Here is an 18,151-nt window from a genome sequence, read left to right as displayed (position 1 = left end):
GAGCCGCTCTCGAGCCCCTCCGAGCTGCTCCGGTCGGTCCCGCCGTGCGCGCTGCAGCCCTTAGGGAGCTCGGAGCACTCTCCTGCGCTCGCAGGTGTCTGTTAGTGTCCCCGGGAGCCCGAGGGCATCCCCGCCCTCCTGGGTCCTGCTCCAACTCCCTGCGAGCCCCTTTCCGCCCGCCCGGGAAGGTTGGTGCAGCTCCTGCTCCTCCGGGACGGGGCTCTCCTGTCCTGGGGACACTCGCCCCGGCCTCAGCCCGGCTCCTCGCGGGGCCCCTCCCCCTCGGAGGCCTTTTGTTCCTTTATTTCTTTTTCCCCGTCTTCCTACCTTGATAGAAGCGCGGACTCTTCTCACTGTAGCATTCCAGCTGGTCTCTCTTTACATCTCAGGCCGAATTCCTAAATTTTCAGGATGGTTTGAAGGTTATCTAGGTAATTTGGTGGGGACAGGTGACCTGGGGACCCTGCTCTTCCGCCATCTTGCCCCTCCCCCCCATTTCTGGTCCCTTTTTGGGAAACTTACTATGCATTTAAAAAATTTGTTACATTTGCTAGTGTTTCTAAGTATTTGTAGCAGAAAAGTTTTCTGTTTATCTTATTTTGCCGAGATCATTCTTTTTAAATTTATTTTATTATTTTTTAAAGATTTTATTTATTTATTCATGAGAGACACAGAGAGAGGCATAAACACAGGCAGAGGGAGAAGCAGGCTCCATGCAGGGAGCTCAACATGGCACTCGATCCTGGGTCTCCAGGATCCCACCCTGGGCCGAAGGCAGTGCTAAACCTCTGAGCCACCCAGGCTTCCCTCATTCTTTTTTTAATAATAAATTATATTGATTTAGAAGTATTCAGGATGTCAACAAAATTGCTGCAACTTTTTTTTTTTTGCAATTCTTTTGCACTTTTTTGGTATTCAGTTAACAGAACAATTATTTCCTATAAGCTGCATCTAATCATGACAAAACTACCATCCCCATACATAACTAGTTTCTGCTGTGAACTAACAAGAACCTGCTTTAAATTTCCATGCCAGGGGCTCGGTGGTTGAGCATCTGCCTTTGGCTCAAAATAAATAAAATCTTTATAAAAAATTTCCATGCCATTTTACAACCCCCATAATGTCTCAGGCAAAGGTAGCAGCTACTGAAAATACCGTCTGAGTCCCACATCAGGCTTCCTTCAGGGAGGCTGCTTCTCTTTCTGCCTAAGTCTCAGTCTCTCTCCCTGTGTGTCTCATGAATAAATAAATAAAATCTTAAAAAAAAGACATATTTGATAGTGTGTTAATTACATATAAAAAAGACAACCGACATTTTTTTTTAATTTTTTATTTATTTATGATAGTCACAAACAGAGAGAGAGAAAGAAAGATGCAGAGACATAGGCAGAGGGAGAAGCAGGCTCCATGCCCCGGGAGCCCGACGTGGGATTCGATCCCAGGTCTCCAGGATCGTGCCCTGGGCCAAAGGCAGGCGCTAAACCACTGCACCACCCAGGGATCCGACAACTGACAATTTAAAAACAAACCTTATGCAGCTTTACATTTCAATTTTTTTCTTTAAAAGGAATGAGTTGTGTATAGAGGGGTTAAATGCTTTGTAGACAAGAAAAAAAAACTGCCAAAGAACCAACTTACCCATTATCATCATCTTCTTCATCTGCATCTTCTTCATCTTCCTCTTCCTTCTCTTCATCTTCCTCTTCTTCCTCCTCTTCCTTCTTTTTCTTGCTTTTTTCAGCCTTAGCAACTCCTGTTTTTTTGTTTTGTTTTGTTTTGTTTGTTTGTTTTTGTTTTTTTGTCACACCAGGATTTCCTTGAGCTCGGTATGTAGCAATCTCCTTTTCATAATTTTCCTTCACCTGAGCAGCCTTCTTTTTGTAAGGCAGTGTTAATCTACATCTCTCCCAGTTTCTTTGCATTGTCACCAGTGGATAAGCTAGGATGTTCTTTGATTTTGGGGTTATACTCAAAACAACACAAGAAAAAAGCCAAAGGAGGCCTGTTGGGTGCACAGAGACCCTTGAACTTTTTTATTTCCCCTGTAGGGTGGATATGAATTTTCATTTGTCTTTCATAATGGGCCTACCCACCTTTGTTGTGTCTTCTTTTTCTTTCTGTTTAGCATAGTCTTCCACCTCTCTGAGCACTTCTTAGAAAACTGAGAAGTTGGGTACATGGGTGGCTCAGTGGTTGAGCATCTGCCTTTGGCTCAGGTGGTAATCCTGGGTCCTCGGATCAACTCCCACATGGGGCTCCTCAGGGGAGCCTGCCTCTCCCTCTGCCTATGTTTCCTTCTCTCTGTGTGTGTCTCTCATGAATAAATAAATAAAATCTTAAAAAAAAAAAAAAAGAAAACTGAGAAGTTGACTGAAGCATCTTTTTCTTGGGCTCCTCCCTGTGAGTTTGCACAAAGATTGCATATAATGACATTTTGCGTTTTGGCTTCTTAAGAAATCCTCTGCCTATGTTTAATTATTTTCCTGAGCAAGGCACAGAGTCATCCAGTGCCTGTCTGACTCTCACTTACCCCAGTGTTGTCTCTATGGAGCTCATTGTATTGCAATGACTGTAAGACCACTCTTTTAATCGATTTATTCATTCACTTTGTAGCAAATGCCACCGGCAGCTTCTTTTCATTCCCTTGGCTCAACTACATTCACCTACAGCAGCAGACAGTTTTTGGCACTATGTCTGTCACTGTTTTTCTGTCTGAGGGCTTTCTCTGTACCAAAAGTGCTTGTTCCACTGAAGGCAGGGGCAACTCTACCTTCCTTGTTCTCTGGTGGAATGCTTTTTGAAGTCTGTCTTGTCTAATGTTAATACAACCACTCCAGTCTTCTCATGATTATTATTTGTATGGCATGTCTTTGCTTTCTAATTCCTTTCAACCTGTGTCTTTATATTTAAAGTGCATCTCTTGTAAACAGCATATTGTTGGGTGTCACTTCTTTATTCATTCTAACAATCTGTGCCTTTTAATTGGAATATTTAGTTCATTAACATTTTTTTAAAGTAGGCTCATGCCCAGAGTGTAGCCCAATGTGGGGGACTTGAATTCATGACCCTGAGATCAAGACCTGAGCTGAGATCAAGAGTCAGATACTTAACTGAGTGAGCCTCCCAGGTGCCCCAATAGTTCATTAACATTTAATGTAATTATTGATGTGGTTGGACTTAGGGTTGCTATTTTATAATTTATTTTCTGTTTGTGTCCTCTATTATTTCTCTGTTCTATTTATCATCATTTATCTTTTTATCATCTATCTATATATATAGTAATATATATGCAATATATATATACAAATATATATGTGTGTAATATATATACATGACTGCTTGACATAAATGTGCAGAAACCATAAACTTTGTAGATTAATGACCTCCTTTTCCATCCTTTATGCTATAGATGTCATATGATTTACATCTACATATATTATAAACTGCCCAAGACAATATTGTATTTTCTTTAAATAGTCATAGTTTTTAAAAGAATAATAGTCTTTTATATTTATCCATAGTAATCATTTATAAAGTTCTTTCTTTCTGAAGATTTGAGTTTCTACTTGGTTTCACTTTTTTCAGCCCACAGAAGTTTTTTCCTTTCCTTTTTTACATTTCTTGTAGTTGTTTTGGTTTTCTATTGCAAAAATATCTTTATTTTTTAGGGTTTTTATTTATTTTTTCATGAGAGACAGAGAGAGAGAGAGAGAGAGAGAGAGAGAGAGAGAGAGAGAGAAGCAGAGACATAGGCAGAGGGAGAAGCAGGCTCCACGCAAGGAGTCTGATATGGGATTTGATCCTGGGACTCCAGGACCATGCTCTGGGCCAAAGGCAGGTGCTAAACCACTGAGCCACCCAAGGATTCCCCCCCCCCCTTTTTTAAACTGTATACTTGAAAGCCATTTTCATTGGAAATAGAATTATGAATTGACAGTGTATTTTTTCTTTCATCACCACTTTGTTTTACTGTCTTCTGATGTCTACAGTTTCTGATAAGTCTGTTCATAGTCAAATAGTTCTGCCCCTATTGCAATGTATCATTTTTCCTTGACTGCTTTAAGATTTTCTCTTTATTGTTGTTTTTTAGGAGTTTAGTTATGATCTGTCCAGGTGTGGTTCTCTTTGTATTTTGAATCTCAAATCAGGGAATCCTTGGGTGGCTCAGTGGTTTGCTGCCTGCCTTTGGCCCAGGGTGCAATCCTGGAGTCCTGGGATTGAGTCCCGCATTGGGCTCCCTGCATGGAGCCTGCTTCTCCCTCTGCCTGTGTCTCTGCCTCTCTCTCTCTCTCTCTATGTCTATCATAAATAAATAAATCTTTAAAAAAATTCTTTGAATCTCGAATCTATAAATTCTTGTCCTTCACCAAATTTGGAATTTTGGCCATTATATTTCAAATTTTTTTTCTCCTTCTCTCTTTCTATGCTTTCCTTTGGGGACTCTGACACATGTATGTTAGACTTCTGTTATTGTTCTAAAGTTTTTAAAGACTTCATAATATAAAACAGCAACAACAAAAATCTTTGTCCTTCAGATTGGATAATTTCTATTGGTCTTCAAGTTCACTTATTCTTTCTTCTATCATATTCAGTTTGATATTAAGCCTACCATTGAGATTTATCAATTCAAAATTGCATTTTTGCCAGTTCATGATTTTCCTTCTGGTTCTATTTTAAAATATTTTTTTTATTAAAGATTTTATTTATTTATTCCTGAGAGACACACAGAGAGAGGCAGAGACATAGGCAGAGGGAGAAGCAGGCTCCTTGCAGGGGGCCTGATGCAGGGCTCGATCCCAGGATCCTGGGATCACAACCTGAGCCAAAGGCAGACACTCAACCATTGAGCCATGCAGGTGCCCAAGAATATATTTTTTATATGTACTTTTTTATTGGAGTTCGATTTGCCAACATATAGTATAACACCCAGTGCTCATCCTGTCAAGTGCCCCTCTCAGTACCCATCACCCAGGCACCCCATCCCCCTGCCCACCTGCCCTTCCACTACCCCTTGTTCGTTTCCCAGAGTTAAGTCTCTCATGTTTTGCCACCCTCTCTGATTTTTCCCACTCATTTTCTCTCCTTTCCCCTATATTACCTTTCACTTTTTTTATATTTCCCATATGAGTGAAACCATATAATGTTTGTCCTTCTCTGATTGACTTACTTCACTCAGCATAATTCCCTCCAGTTCCATCCACATTGAAGCAAGTGGTGGGCATTCGTCTTTTCTAATGGCTGAGTAATATTCCATTGTATACATAAACCACATCTTCTTTATCCATTCATCTTTTGATGGACACTGAGGCTCCTTCCACAGTTTGGCTATTGTGGACATTGCTGCTATAAACATTGGGTGCAGGTGTCCCGGCATTTCACTGCATCTGTATCTTTGGGGTAAATCCCCAGCAGTGCAATTGCTGGGTCGTAGGGCAGCTCTATTTTTAACTCTTTGAGGAACCTCCACACAGTTTTCCAGAATGGCTGTATCAGTTCACATTCCTACCAACAGTGCAAGAGTTGCACTGTTGCAACTTTCTCCACACCTCTCCAACATTTGTTATTTCCTGTCTTGTTAATTTTCATCATTCTCACTAGTGTGAGGTGGTATCACATTGTAGTTTTGATTTGTATTTCCCAGATGGCAAGTGATGTGGAATATTTTCTCATGTACTTGTTGGCCATGTGTACGTCTTCTTTGGTGAAATTTCTGTTCATGTCTTTTGCCCATTTCATGATTGGATTGTTTGTTTCTTTGCTGTTGAGTTTAAAAGTTCTTTATAGGGCAGCCCGGGTGGCTCAGCAGTTTAGCGCCACCTTGAGCCCAGGGTGTCACTTGGAGACCCAGGATTGAGTCCTGTGTTGGGCTCCTTGCAGGGATCCTGCTTCTCCCTCTGCCTCTCTCTCTGTGTTTCTTGTGAATGAATGAATGAATGAATGAATGAATGAATGAATGAATAAATAAATAAATCTTTAAAAAAATAAAAGTTCTTTATAGATCTTGGATACTAGCCTTTATCTGATATGTCATTTGCAAATATCTTCTCCCATTCTGTAGGTTATCTTTTAGTTTTATTGACTGTTTCCTTTGCTGTGCAGAAGCTTTTTATGAAGTCCCAATAGTTCATTTTTGCTTTTGTTTCACTTGCCTTCACAGACGTATGCCCAAGAATATTGTCTTTTATTTCAATGAGAAGAATTATAAAATCTTCTTTAAAATTCAATTTAAATGTCTAGATCATTTTGGAATTGGTCGTGGTTAATGGTCTTGTGTCTTGAAAATGGATCACACCTCCCTGATTCTTCATAAATTGAGCAATTTTGTATTGTATCTTGGACATTATAGAAAGCTAGGTAGTGAGTCTATATTTCTCTAAAGATTGTTCATTATGTTTTTAAGTGGAAAATTAACTTGGTCAAACTCAAACTGTAAATGCTTTTTCTGGGGCAGCAACTCATTCTTTGTTCATTCCTTTTGTCCTTAGCTGAGGTACTGGAGTCTGCCCCATTCATGTATGGTTCAGAGGTTTGATCAGAGTTTATAAACAGAATTCAGGGCTCTTCCTTTCTGGTTTACTTCTTTTTCAGCTCCCACCCTCCAAACTTTCCAGGATCTGTGGCTACTCTAAATTTCATCCTCTGATTCTTCAGGCCAGAAAGACTGTTTTGTATTAGAGTTTTAGACACACTGTGTAGTGCTAATTTCAGCCTGCTCTCAGGGTAAAATCTGTAATATGGGAAACTCATCTGTTTTGATTCTTCCAAGTTTTGATTCTTCCAGAATCCACTTGTTCACTTTTTTGTTCACTTTCCAGTAACTTCACTTTACTGTTTTTGCTTGTTTGTATTTTTTGGTCTCGGGTTTGTCATTATTTGTGAAATGGTTGGGCTTGATAGGAATTTACCTAACTGTCTGAGACATAGTCCACATATACCTATCTTAGTGGGACTGAGCCCAATTCCCCAAATAGAAACCTAATCATTTTATTGACTTTTCTCATTCTCCATCTCATTTCTACCACTTTTTTCATACATGCTTCTTAAACTCCTGATACCAAGTTTTATCTCAGGGCCTAATTTAGAGGTGACATAAATTAAGATTCACTTATTTATTAAATTATTAGATCACTCACATGATTAAATTTAATCCTCCCAACAGCCTTTAGAAGTACAGTGAGAAGAACTTAAGCATTATCTTTATCTACATATGATTGAATTCCAGTAAGATTGTATTATGCCTATAATACTATTTTTTTAAATAAATTAATTTTTGTTGGTGTTCAATTTACCAGCATACAGAATAACACCCAGTGCTCACCCCGTCAAGTGTCCCCCTCAGTGCCCGTCACCCACTCATCCCCACCCTCCGCCCTCCTCCCCCTCCACCACCCCTAGTTCGTTTCCCAGAGTTAGGAGTCTTTATGTTCTGTGTCCCTTTCTGATATTTCCCACACATTTCTTCTCCCTTCCCTTTTATTCCCTTTCACTATTATTCATATTCCCCAAATGAATGAGAACATACAGTTTGTCTTTCTCCGATTGACTTACTTCACTCGGCATAATACCCTCCAGTTCCATCCACGTTGAAGCAAATGGTGGGTATTTGTCGTTTCTAATGGCTGAGTAATATTCCATTGTATACATAAACCACATCTTCTTTATCCATTCATCTTTCGATGGACATGACCCAGCAATTGCACTGTTAGGGATTTACCCCAAAGATTCAGATGCAATGAAACGCCGGGACACCTGCACCCCGATGTTTCTAGCAGCCATGTCCACAATAGCCAAACTATAATACTATTTTTAAAAAGTGATAGAATCTAACTTCAAAGCTAGATGTGTCTAATTCTAAAATTTTACAGTAGTGTGTGTGTGTGTTTTTAAAAGATTTTATTTATTTATTCATGAGTGACAGAGAGAGAGAGAGAGAGATAATGAGAGAGAGGCAGAAACACAGGAGCAGAGACACAGGCAGAGGGACAAGCGGACTCCATGCAGGGAGCTCGACATGGGACTCAATTTGGGGTCTCCAGGATCAGGCCCTGGACTGAAGGTGGCGCTAAACTGCTGAGTCACCCGGGCTGCCCCAGTACTGTGTGTTTTGGATTAGTTACTTTACCTCTCTTATCTTTGTTTTCTCATACTTAAAATGGGGATACTAAAGTATGTTAGCCCATAGGATTATTGTGTTGTTTAGATGAGATGTTGTGAATATAGAACACAGTACCTACAAAATTCTTAGTTATATCTGTTAGCTTTCACTATGGATAAGCAATCTCAAATTATCAGCAGTTTACAATACCCAATTTTTCAGGTTCATATCGTCAGCTCCTGGTTGGATGTAGTGATGGTTCTCCAGCCTGAAGGCTAAATTTCCTCCATATATCACCTTATTTTGGGACCTAAACTAAAGGAAAACCTTATGCACAAACATGCTTTTCTAATGATAGAGGGCATAGGAGCTAGGAGACTTTTGGAATCTTATAATTCCTTTAAAAGCTTCTGTTTGGAAGTGATACATAGCAAATACTCCATTGGCTAAAGCACATCAGATGTTCAAGCCCAAAGTCCATGGGGGTGAAAGGGGGTGGGGGGAAACATTGTACTCACAAAGGAAGGAGTGAATAATTATAAACAATAATACAATCTACCACAGATATAATAATCATTTTTGCTTCTGTGTTATACACGTATTTTCAACAACTGGGGTAGAAGGTGGGTCATAAAAAGGCATGGCAAGGATACAGAGTATTTCATTAAACACCAAAAGGAAAGTTCAGACAAAAGCTACTTAAGGGCATTCAGAAAGCTAAAGTGTGATCCACAGGGACTGGGAAAGTTCTTATGAATGAGAAAGGGCTTGAGCTGGGTCTTGAGAGGTGATTAGGATTTAAATAAAAGTGACTTAAGCAGTGTAGCAGGATGAGAAAAGTATAGAGGTGAACTAGTTTGGCCTTGTTATTGTGGTGCTTTTGGTAAGAGGAATCATTGAGAGTGGGCTGGACAGCCTGATTGCTAGGCAAGAGACAAAAGAAAAACTTTAGGACATTTTGAGCAAGATTCAGAATTGAAAGATGTTTTGGAAACACTGGCCTGGCTATCCTGTAGGAGGGAAGATGGGTGGCAGAGAGTATTTCTCCAGTATTTTACACAGCAGCCATTCTTCTTTCTTTGAAGTTGTACACTAGCTCTGTGAGACAAATATATAACAAAAATGTGGTGGGCATGACAAATATTTCTTCAATGCAGACTTGACTCCCACTAGTAAGAAAATGAAAATTGTCTTACTTGTTTTTCTCTGAATCACCCGTTTGACCAAATAAAGAACATGCTTTGGTAACAGACAATACCTCCCCCACAAAAACATAATTAAAGTAACATATCAGATAGGCTGGATGTACAATGAAACATTGCAACCCGGATGAAAATATTTGTGAACTATCATTTTATTTTGCTTTTGAATTAACCAAGGAAAGACAATTTGAACACCATTTTCTGTTGTGCACTTAAAAATAGAGAAACAATTTCTGAAATTTTCCATCTTTGAATTCCTTAGCAAAATACAATGCCCAGAAGCTTTTGGAAAGCAGTGACAGTGGCTGTGGTAAGATTTTTATTGCATTATTTTTCTATTTTTGTTGTTGTTTTCGGTTCACTAATGGGCTCTGATACATATTTGTTATGCTAACATTGCTTTAGTTTTGGACTTGAAAATTAGTAACAGGTTCAGATGAGATTATTTGATTTTCGAAATTGGATCTATGACTTAGCTAAGTGAAAAAAAATAATGTGCGTACTTATCAACCCTTAAATCAATCATCAAAAAATTAAGATTTCTTTTCAAATCTATTGGGTCATCATTATGTCATGAGACTACATTACTTCATAATGAATATGATATGGAAAGTAGGTGTCATGGGAGAAGAGCACTTTAAAAATACATAGATTAACATCTAATCTTTGAGAGTAGAATTGAGAAAGAAACAGACTGAAAATTTATTTAGTTTTTTCTTATACAGGTACTGCATTAAGTGTTTTACTCATTTATTGTGGCAGTAACTCTACAAAGCATTTATTGTCATTATTCTCAGTTAACAAATAAGGAGACTTAGTTTCTGCAAGGTGAAGGAAACTGCTCATGACCTCACAGCTAGTAGCAAGTAAAACTGGTGTTCAGTGGTGTGGGTGTGATCCTAGCGTCCAAACTCTTTCCACCACATGTTTCCACATTGCTCATTCTCTTATTTCCTAATCCTTTGCTGGGAATTGCATTCCACATAGAACCTAGAATATCTGTTTCAGTAATGGATAGTTTATATGTCAGTGATATTGATTTTTAGTAGTTCATATTAAAAATATTAAGTTAGTACCATAAACCAAAGAATTAAATTCACAATTTGACTCTTAAAAATAGACACTTATTATAAAAACAGTTTTTTTACAGTAATAATTAGCATTTTAAAAATGTCTGAATGCTACAAAAAATCATCTATTTGTCCCATGTTCTCTTTTAGTTTTTGTCTACATGCACACATGGTTTGGAAACAGTTGTGCTCTTTAATTTAGCATTTTAATAACTATTCCACCAAATGGACCTATTATCATTCATTAAACCATACCTGTAATGTTCAAAATTTAGGTTGTTTTCAATTTTCTATTATACTATAATAAATTTTTAAATTGAGATAAAGCTTTCCTTATTTCATTATGATTTCTTTAGGATAAATTTCTAATAGATATTGGGGCAAAGGGCAGCAGAATGAAAAATTAATACAAAATGTATTATTTAAACAACATTTAAGCCTAATTGAATTGGAAACCACAATATGAAAGTATAATGCTGAAGTGCAGATTGTGTCGAGGGTCTCCAAGACCAAACTCAGGGTTAATGATTTGCTAGAAGGATTCACAGAACTCAGAAATGCTGTTGTATTCATGGCTATGGTTTATTACAGTGAAAGGATGAAGATTGAAATCAGCACTGGAAAAATACACATGGCTAAAGTCCAGGGAAAACCAGGAACAAGCTTGTAGAGGTGTTGCCTCTCAGTGTAGTCATAGATGGATGTCCTTTTCTCCAATCTATCATGTGTGACAACATGTGCAAAGTAGTGAACCATAGAGCTCTCTTAAGTCTACAGTCTCCAGTCATTGGGAATCAGTATTTTTATGTGGAGATCCAGACTCCACAAAGGCCAAACTGCTGCAGCATAGCTTAAACCCTGAGGCACATAAAACTGCTCTTCAGACAGGATACCCCAAGGCAGAAGTTATTTCCCAGGAGCATCAACAGACGGTCCATTTTTTTTGGAATGTGCAGCAACAACCCACGCCTGCTGAATTAACCCTTAACTGCATATGGATGTAGAAATATTTCAAGAAATAGAATTTAAAAATCATGGCATCATAATGTTAAAGGAGATTAATTATAGTCCAAATTTTGCTTTTTTACAGCCTGGGTAGCTGTGGCTCAGAGCAGCTAAATTATTGGCCCATTACTCTGATAGTTAGTAATAGATAAAATGCATAAGGATTAAGAAGGTGGTTTCCAATTATCTAAAACATTTTGGAAATGTATACTGTTAAGTACTATTTCCTATTAAAATCTTACACTATTTGTTTTAAGCTTTTAGAATGTAGAAATAATGCCTGTGGTGCTTATTTCTAATGCAGCTACCTGTGACCCACCTTCAGAGATTCTCATTTGGTAAACTCGGGTGGGAGCCAGGGTTTTGCATTTTTAAAAAAGTACCCAAGTGATTTCTGATATTGGGCCAAGACTATACTTTGAGAAACATTGCTATACACTGATGACTGATCATCCCAGATTAAATTAAGCCATTGTCTTTTTTTTTCTTTTCTTTCTTTTCTTTTCCTTTTTTTCTTTTCTGTTAAAGCTGGGGGCTCTTCACTTTGTACCTAATTAAGCAGCACCTTATTCTGCCTGTCATTTCACTATTTCACTAATTTCCACAATACAACCCCAGTGCCCTTTCTCTCACTATTCCCTAGACCCTTATGAGAATTGAGCTTTTGCTACTTCCTAAAGTATGCATCTTTACTTTTCTAATTTGTTCCTGTGGTTTACTCACTGTATTATTACCTTGTTTTTGTCTGCCTGGCATTCCTTTGCTCCCTTCATCTTAGGGAATCAGAATCAGCCCTTCTTTCATTCCATGTGGCTGGCAGGGTTGAGTTGGGCTGTTAGTTACATGTCAGCTTACTAGTGGACTAGGGGGTTAATGTGAGCCAGATCTGGCCAAATACAGTGCTCTGCCGCTCAGAACAGGGACTTTTTTTTTTTTTTTAACCAAGATCCAATCTAGGACAATCAGTAAACTTCTGTGTGACAGTATATATATATGAACACTGAAAGGTCTGTTTTCTTTGATGTTGCTGAACTGAATAGTAGTTCTGGAGTTTCTATAACTGTATCCATCCTCTGTGACATGAGGGAAATCTGTCTCTAAAGAGAAACAAGGAGACCCTTATACATATTCCAAAATACAAAGAGAAATAGTAAACATAATTTGAGTTCTGTTCCAGTGGTACCTGAGACCTGTCACCAGTCTCCATACCTGGCCTTTCCCGTTATATGAGCTAATAAATCCCTGGCTTCTGTTTTTGACCAACCAATTTTTTTTAAGAGAAAGAGAGGGGGTGGGGAAGAGGAGTAGAGGGAGAGGGAGAGACTCTTAAGCAGGCTCCATGTCCAGAGTGGAGCCTGACATAGGGCTCGATCTCACAACCCTGAGATCATGACCTGAGCTGAAATCAAGAGTCAAATACTTAACTAACTGAGTCACCCAGGCACCCCAACCAATTTTTTTTAAAGAACACAAATGTGTTATCTTACAGTTCTGTAGGTCAAATGTCCACTGTGAGTCTCACTGAGCTAAAATCAAGGTGTCTTTAGGGTTGCATTCCTTTCTGGAGGCTCCAGGGGAGAATCCTTTTCCTTTGCTTGTTTAGCTTGTTAGCAGAATTCAGTTCCTTGCAGGTGTGGACTGCAGTTGTCACCATTCCTAGCTGGCTGTCAGCTAAGGGTATTCTCAGCTTCTGCAGCTTTCCACATGCCTTGTCTCATGAACCCTTCCATCTTCAAAGCCAGCAATTCTGCCTCCTTCTTTGCCCAATCAATTTAAAATTTTATTTTGAAATTTGTAATGATTCAGTTTTATATATATTTCCTTATTTAACATGTTCTTCTTGGTCCATCTCAAATGGGAAGTAAGACTGCTTGGCATTTAGAAGTTGGTCAGTAAATGGATTAATGGAAACTACTATGGACTGTGTGCTTTGGACTTCGCAGCAATGTACTAAACATTTATTGAACCTGGACAAGCTAGTGAGTCCTTCTTTGTCAGTTTTCTCATCTACAAACTGAGGAAGTTTAATTATAATATTTCTTTTTTTAAATTAAATACCTTTATTTATTCACAAGAGACACATAGAGAGAGGCAGAGACATAGGCAGAGGGGGAAGCAGGCTCCCTGTGGGGAGCCTGATGCGAAACTCATGCCAGGACCCGAGGATCACTACCTGAGCCGAAGGCAGACGCTAAACCACTGAACCACCCAGGCGTCTCTAGTTAGAATATTTCTAAGGCCATCATTAACTCAAAACCTTTACATTTAAGAATGCAGTTCCTTTCATGAATTATTTCCTGATCATCACAACAGAGAATGATGTCTCCATCTTTTAAAAGTCATGATATTTGTGTACTTCTTTTTTGCCTTAAACAATTTTTCAGTTTTATAATATTTTTAGCAAATAGCTCTTTTATATTCCAGCTTTTTATTTTGAAAGATTAAAAATGTAGAAGAACTGAAAGACAAGCATAATGAGCACATATCTACCTCTAAATTGTATATGTATTATGTATATAAATATATATAGCATATATATTTTATCTATGAATAATTTATATATGTATGTATGCATACACTTTTTTGCTGAACCACTTGAGGATAAGTTGAAGGCATCATGACAATCAACATGCATTTTCTGACATTCTTCTACCATTGTTAATATATCTAAGAAAACACTTTCATAATATCATCTAATTCACAGCTCATATTAGAATTTTTGCAGTTCTTTTCATTCTTATCTCTGTGGAGATATGCAATCATACTTTATTTTTTTAATTTTAATTTTTTAAAAGAGTATTTGAGAGAGAGTGTGTGTGGTAGGGAGGGGCGGGGGGAGAGAGAGAGAGAGAGAGAGAGAGAGAGAGAGAATCTTAAGCAGGCTCCATGCTCAGTGCTGATCTGGATGTAGGGCACAATCCCAAGACCCTGAGATCATGACCAGAGCTGAAGTCAAGAGCTGAAAGCTCTACCAACTGAATCATCCAGGTTCTCCTTACATTTTATTTTTAAAAGTTACTTCAAAAAGTTCTTTTCTGTGTGATTGTAGCTCTGATTGGATATAATTTTATTTTTGTGTGTTACAGATTGCTTTATCTTAATTTAGTTTGAAAAATATTACAATTCAATGAAGGACATGGGTGACTCAGTGGATTAAGTGTCTGACTCTTGATTTCCACTCAGGTTGTGATATGAGGATTGTGAGATAGAGCCTGCTTAAGATTCTTTCTCTCCTCCCTCTGACCCTCCCCACAGCTCACATATGTATGTGCTCTCCCTCTCTAAAAAATAAATTAATTAGGACAATATTGCGATTCAGATTTAACATTTCAAGGTTTAATTTCGCTTTTGTTTAATATATATGCTTGTTATATATGTATAAAATTTTTTACAGTGAAAATATTGGATCATAGTAACAATAATATGTTAACTTATTTACAGTGTCTTACAATACAGTACAGTTTTGGGGTTTTAATTCAAAATAAGGAGTTCAATACTAAGTAAATATATCTTTTCTTTTTGTCCATAGAATACATTCCACTAAAGATGTATAGTAATGTGTTCAAAACTTACTTGAATTAATTCTTTTTTTTTGTTTGGTTATGTTATAATTTGAAACATTTAGATCCTTTGGTTTTGGTTAATGCTCAATTTAATGTTTTTTTTAAACTGTAATTTACTTTTTGATTATCTAAAAAATTTATTTGATTCAAAGGTTGAAACTATGTAAGATGGCATTCTCACAGAACTGTTACTGTCCTTATTTCTTCTATTCTGTTCTCACTTGTCCTCTAAAGATAAATGTCTTCATTTTGTTGTTATTGTTTATTCTTCTTTTCTTCTTTTTGTCAAAAAAAAAAAACCCAAACAAACCAAACATATATTTGTCTTTCTTACACAATTGGTAGCGTATAATAGACTTCTCCAACTTTGATGTCGTTAACTTAACAATATATAGTGGAATTCATTCCATATTAATTCATAAATATCTCTCTGATTCTTTTCTTTTTTATGTTTGTGCGGCACTCCACACTATAATTCATTCAACTAGTCTTCCTAGGCATTGGGTTATTTCCGATATTTTTCTATTATAAATAATCTTGTAATTCATGACTTTCTGCATGTGTTGTTTTATATAGAGAGATTTGCCACAATGTAGTTCTTTACTAAAAAATACCTATATACTAAATTATTTTATCACGTTGCATGGAACTGAGTGAAAAAGGAGCTTTTTGTACCCCTAGTTAGTCTTCTGGGGAATGGGACAGTGGCATACTTTTAGCAGAGCTTGTGAATCTAAGATGCTGCAGTTGGACCAGTTCTTGCCTTATTTTAAAACAATTATGTAGACTCTGAAGTTGCTTCATCTTTGCCACATAGTTTGGGTTCTTAATATGTCCAACACAATGTACTGTTTCAGAGATGAGGAACAAATAATCCTCACCTTTCAAGAATGGACAATCCATTACAAAGTAACCTCAGATTGGAATCACCTGGAGAGCTTTTAAACTTTACTGATAGGTGTTGCCCCATTCCAGACCTATTAAATCAGATTGTCTGAATTTGGATCCCCATCATTTTTTTTAACTTTCAGTGTGAATCTAATGGCACTCAAGGTTGAGAACCATTGATCTAGAGGCCTCTGTGACTGCAGCTGTAAGTAACAAGGTAGACATCACAAAATGTGAAGAGTGTGTAGGAAATGCAGTTTCTCAGGCTGGGAATATTTGGATTTGTGGAACACATAATATGAGTATGAATTATAGGTATTATTGTGTTATGAGGCTCAGGATTCTACAGTCTTTGAATAGGCGATTTATCTGTCTGGGAAATAATATCTTATTTTAATTTGGCCCTTGGGAGTGCCAGACTGGTGCAAGAGTTTTCTCAGGTTGAGGATCAGTGGAAAATTCTGCTGTATGGAGGAAGTGGGCCACCAGGTGGCACTCAAGCACCATTCATCAATGTAAGAATATTCTGCATTCAGAGCAGTGTATGATGCTGAATGAAGCAAATGTTGAAAAACAAATGTATTAGTTTTAAGAACTTTTTTCTTCAGATATAAATGATGCCTAGAGCCACAAACCTCATTAAAATCTATCTAAACTGACCTAAAATTTTATTACTTACCCGCTATGAATACATATTTTCACTTCTCTTGCTTGGCTGCAAACAAAAAGAGATATGATTCAGTACTTACATTATATATTACTGACCATCCAGCTTGAAAAAATATATATCAACAAATAGTGCCTAAAAGTCTTCTGTCAGAAAAATGTCCAGAACTTTTGTGCAAAGAAGAACTGTGGACAGGGTTAATGAGCTGTTAAGATGCACCTTTATCTGGGATTTCTCTGGAGAGGCTTTTTCACCCCAGAGGCTGACTAACTTTGCAAGCCCTGTCCAAAAATATGGAAAATGATGAACATGAGATTATTCTACTTTTCTAAAAAGATCATATTTTTGTTCCCAGAGTTGGCTTTTTTATAAATACTTTAAGATAGATTTTGAACATATTTAAGAAAAAATGTGTAGTTCCTATATGTATTTAAAACCTTTTGGGTAAAACTAAATTAATACTATTCACAGGAAGTACCTAATATAATCATTGTAAAGCATACAATCAAAATTATATCATCTCTACTGATATAAATTGATGTATTTCACTGTTACTGCTCCTAATTTTGTCTTTTAAAAAAGAGACTGCTTGATTTTTATTCAGTTAGCAATATTTTTCTTGTTTTATGGTTTCATTATGGAAATTTAAAACATATATAAAAGAAGAGAAAATAGTATAATGAGCCCATTTATACTCATTTTCCAACTTCAATCGTTATCAACATTCTGCATTGTTGTTTCATTTATACCCTCCAACCTTTTTTTCCCAAAGTATTTGAAGCATTGTAAAGCAAACCCAAGAGATCATGTCATTCCATCTGTAAATACTTGTTTGTATCACCAATAAACAAGAACTTAAAAGAAAAGAAACAATTACAATCACAGTACCACTATCCCATTACTGGCACTTGAAGTAATTTTTAACAATTCGTCGATATTTAAGTCTTGAGAGCTTAAAGTGAGGATATGCTGTAAAATGTTTAAAGTATTTTCTTTTAAATAGGCAAAAATACTTTTAAGATAAAATACATTTGGTGTGTGTATATATATATGTTTTACATTTCATTACTTAATTAAACTTTATACAATCTCATGTGTGAGTCATTGGACAAATGAAAAGCATGTACATTTCTGGAGACAGGCAAAGAATTTTTATTTACATTGGTATATAAAATTTTGTACACTTTTACGAGGTAGATAAATATGTTCCAATGTGCATACTTCTGTTTTACTGCCATAGTCTGTCTGGATAAAAATTCTATGAATACGACCACATTAGCTAAACTGTGTCTGCTGTGAGACTTAAAGACTTTTTGATGCATAGCTCTGTTTATTCTGGCTCCCATTCTTCTTCAGACTTTATGTGATGTAATGTTTCCTATAAAAATCTGACATCAATAATCTGACTCATTACATTTTCTGAAGATAATCAGTGTTTTGGGGCTTTTAGTATTCTCCTCCATGCCCGTCCATATTGACATTAGCTTCAGTTGAAGCAGGAGTAACCACAGGGTTCATTTACCTCAAATAACCAAAGCTTACACTCATGTTGCACAGTTCAGCTAAAACCAGGAGAGAAATGGAATTGCCTAGACTGCATGTAAGTGATCCTGTATATCCTTTCAGGAATGTAATGTTTAGATTATATCTAGTGGTGGTGA

General features: G+C 37.1%; 1 pseudogene; it reads right to left on the bottom strand.

Annotated features, from left to right (window-relative positions):
* Positions 1-1,634: 1,634 nt before the first annotated feature.
* The window catches only part of LOC129512385 (high mobility group protein B1-like), a 68,966-nt pseudogene continuing 52,449 nt past the window's right edge, over positions 1,635-18,151 (bottom strand).

The sequence above is a fragment of the Nyctereutes procyonoides genome, unplaced genomic scaffold, assembly GCF_905146905.1.
Source record: "Nyctereutes procyonoides isolate TBG_1078 unplaced genomic scaffold, NYPRO_anot_genome, whole genome shotgun sequence".
Lineage (NCBI taxonomy): Eukaryota > Metazoa > Chordata > Mammalia > Carnivora > Canidae > Nyctereutes > Nyctereutes procyonoides.
This window is presented reverse-complemented; position numbering and strand designations above follow the sequence as displayed.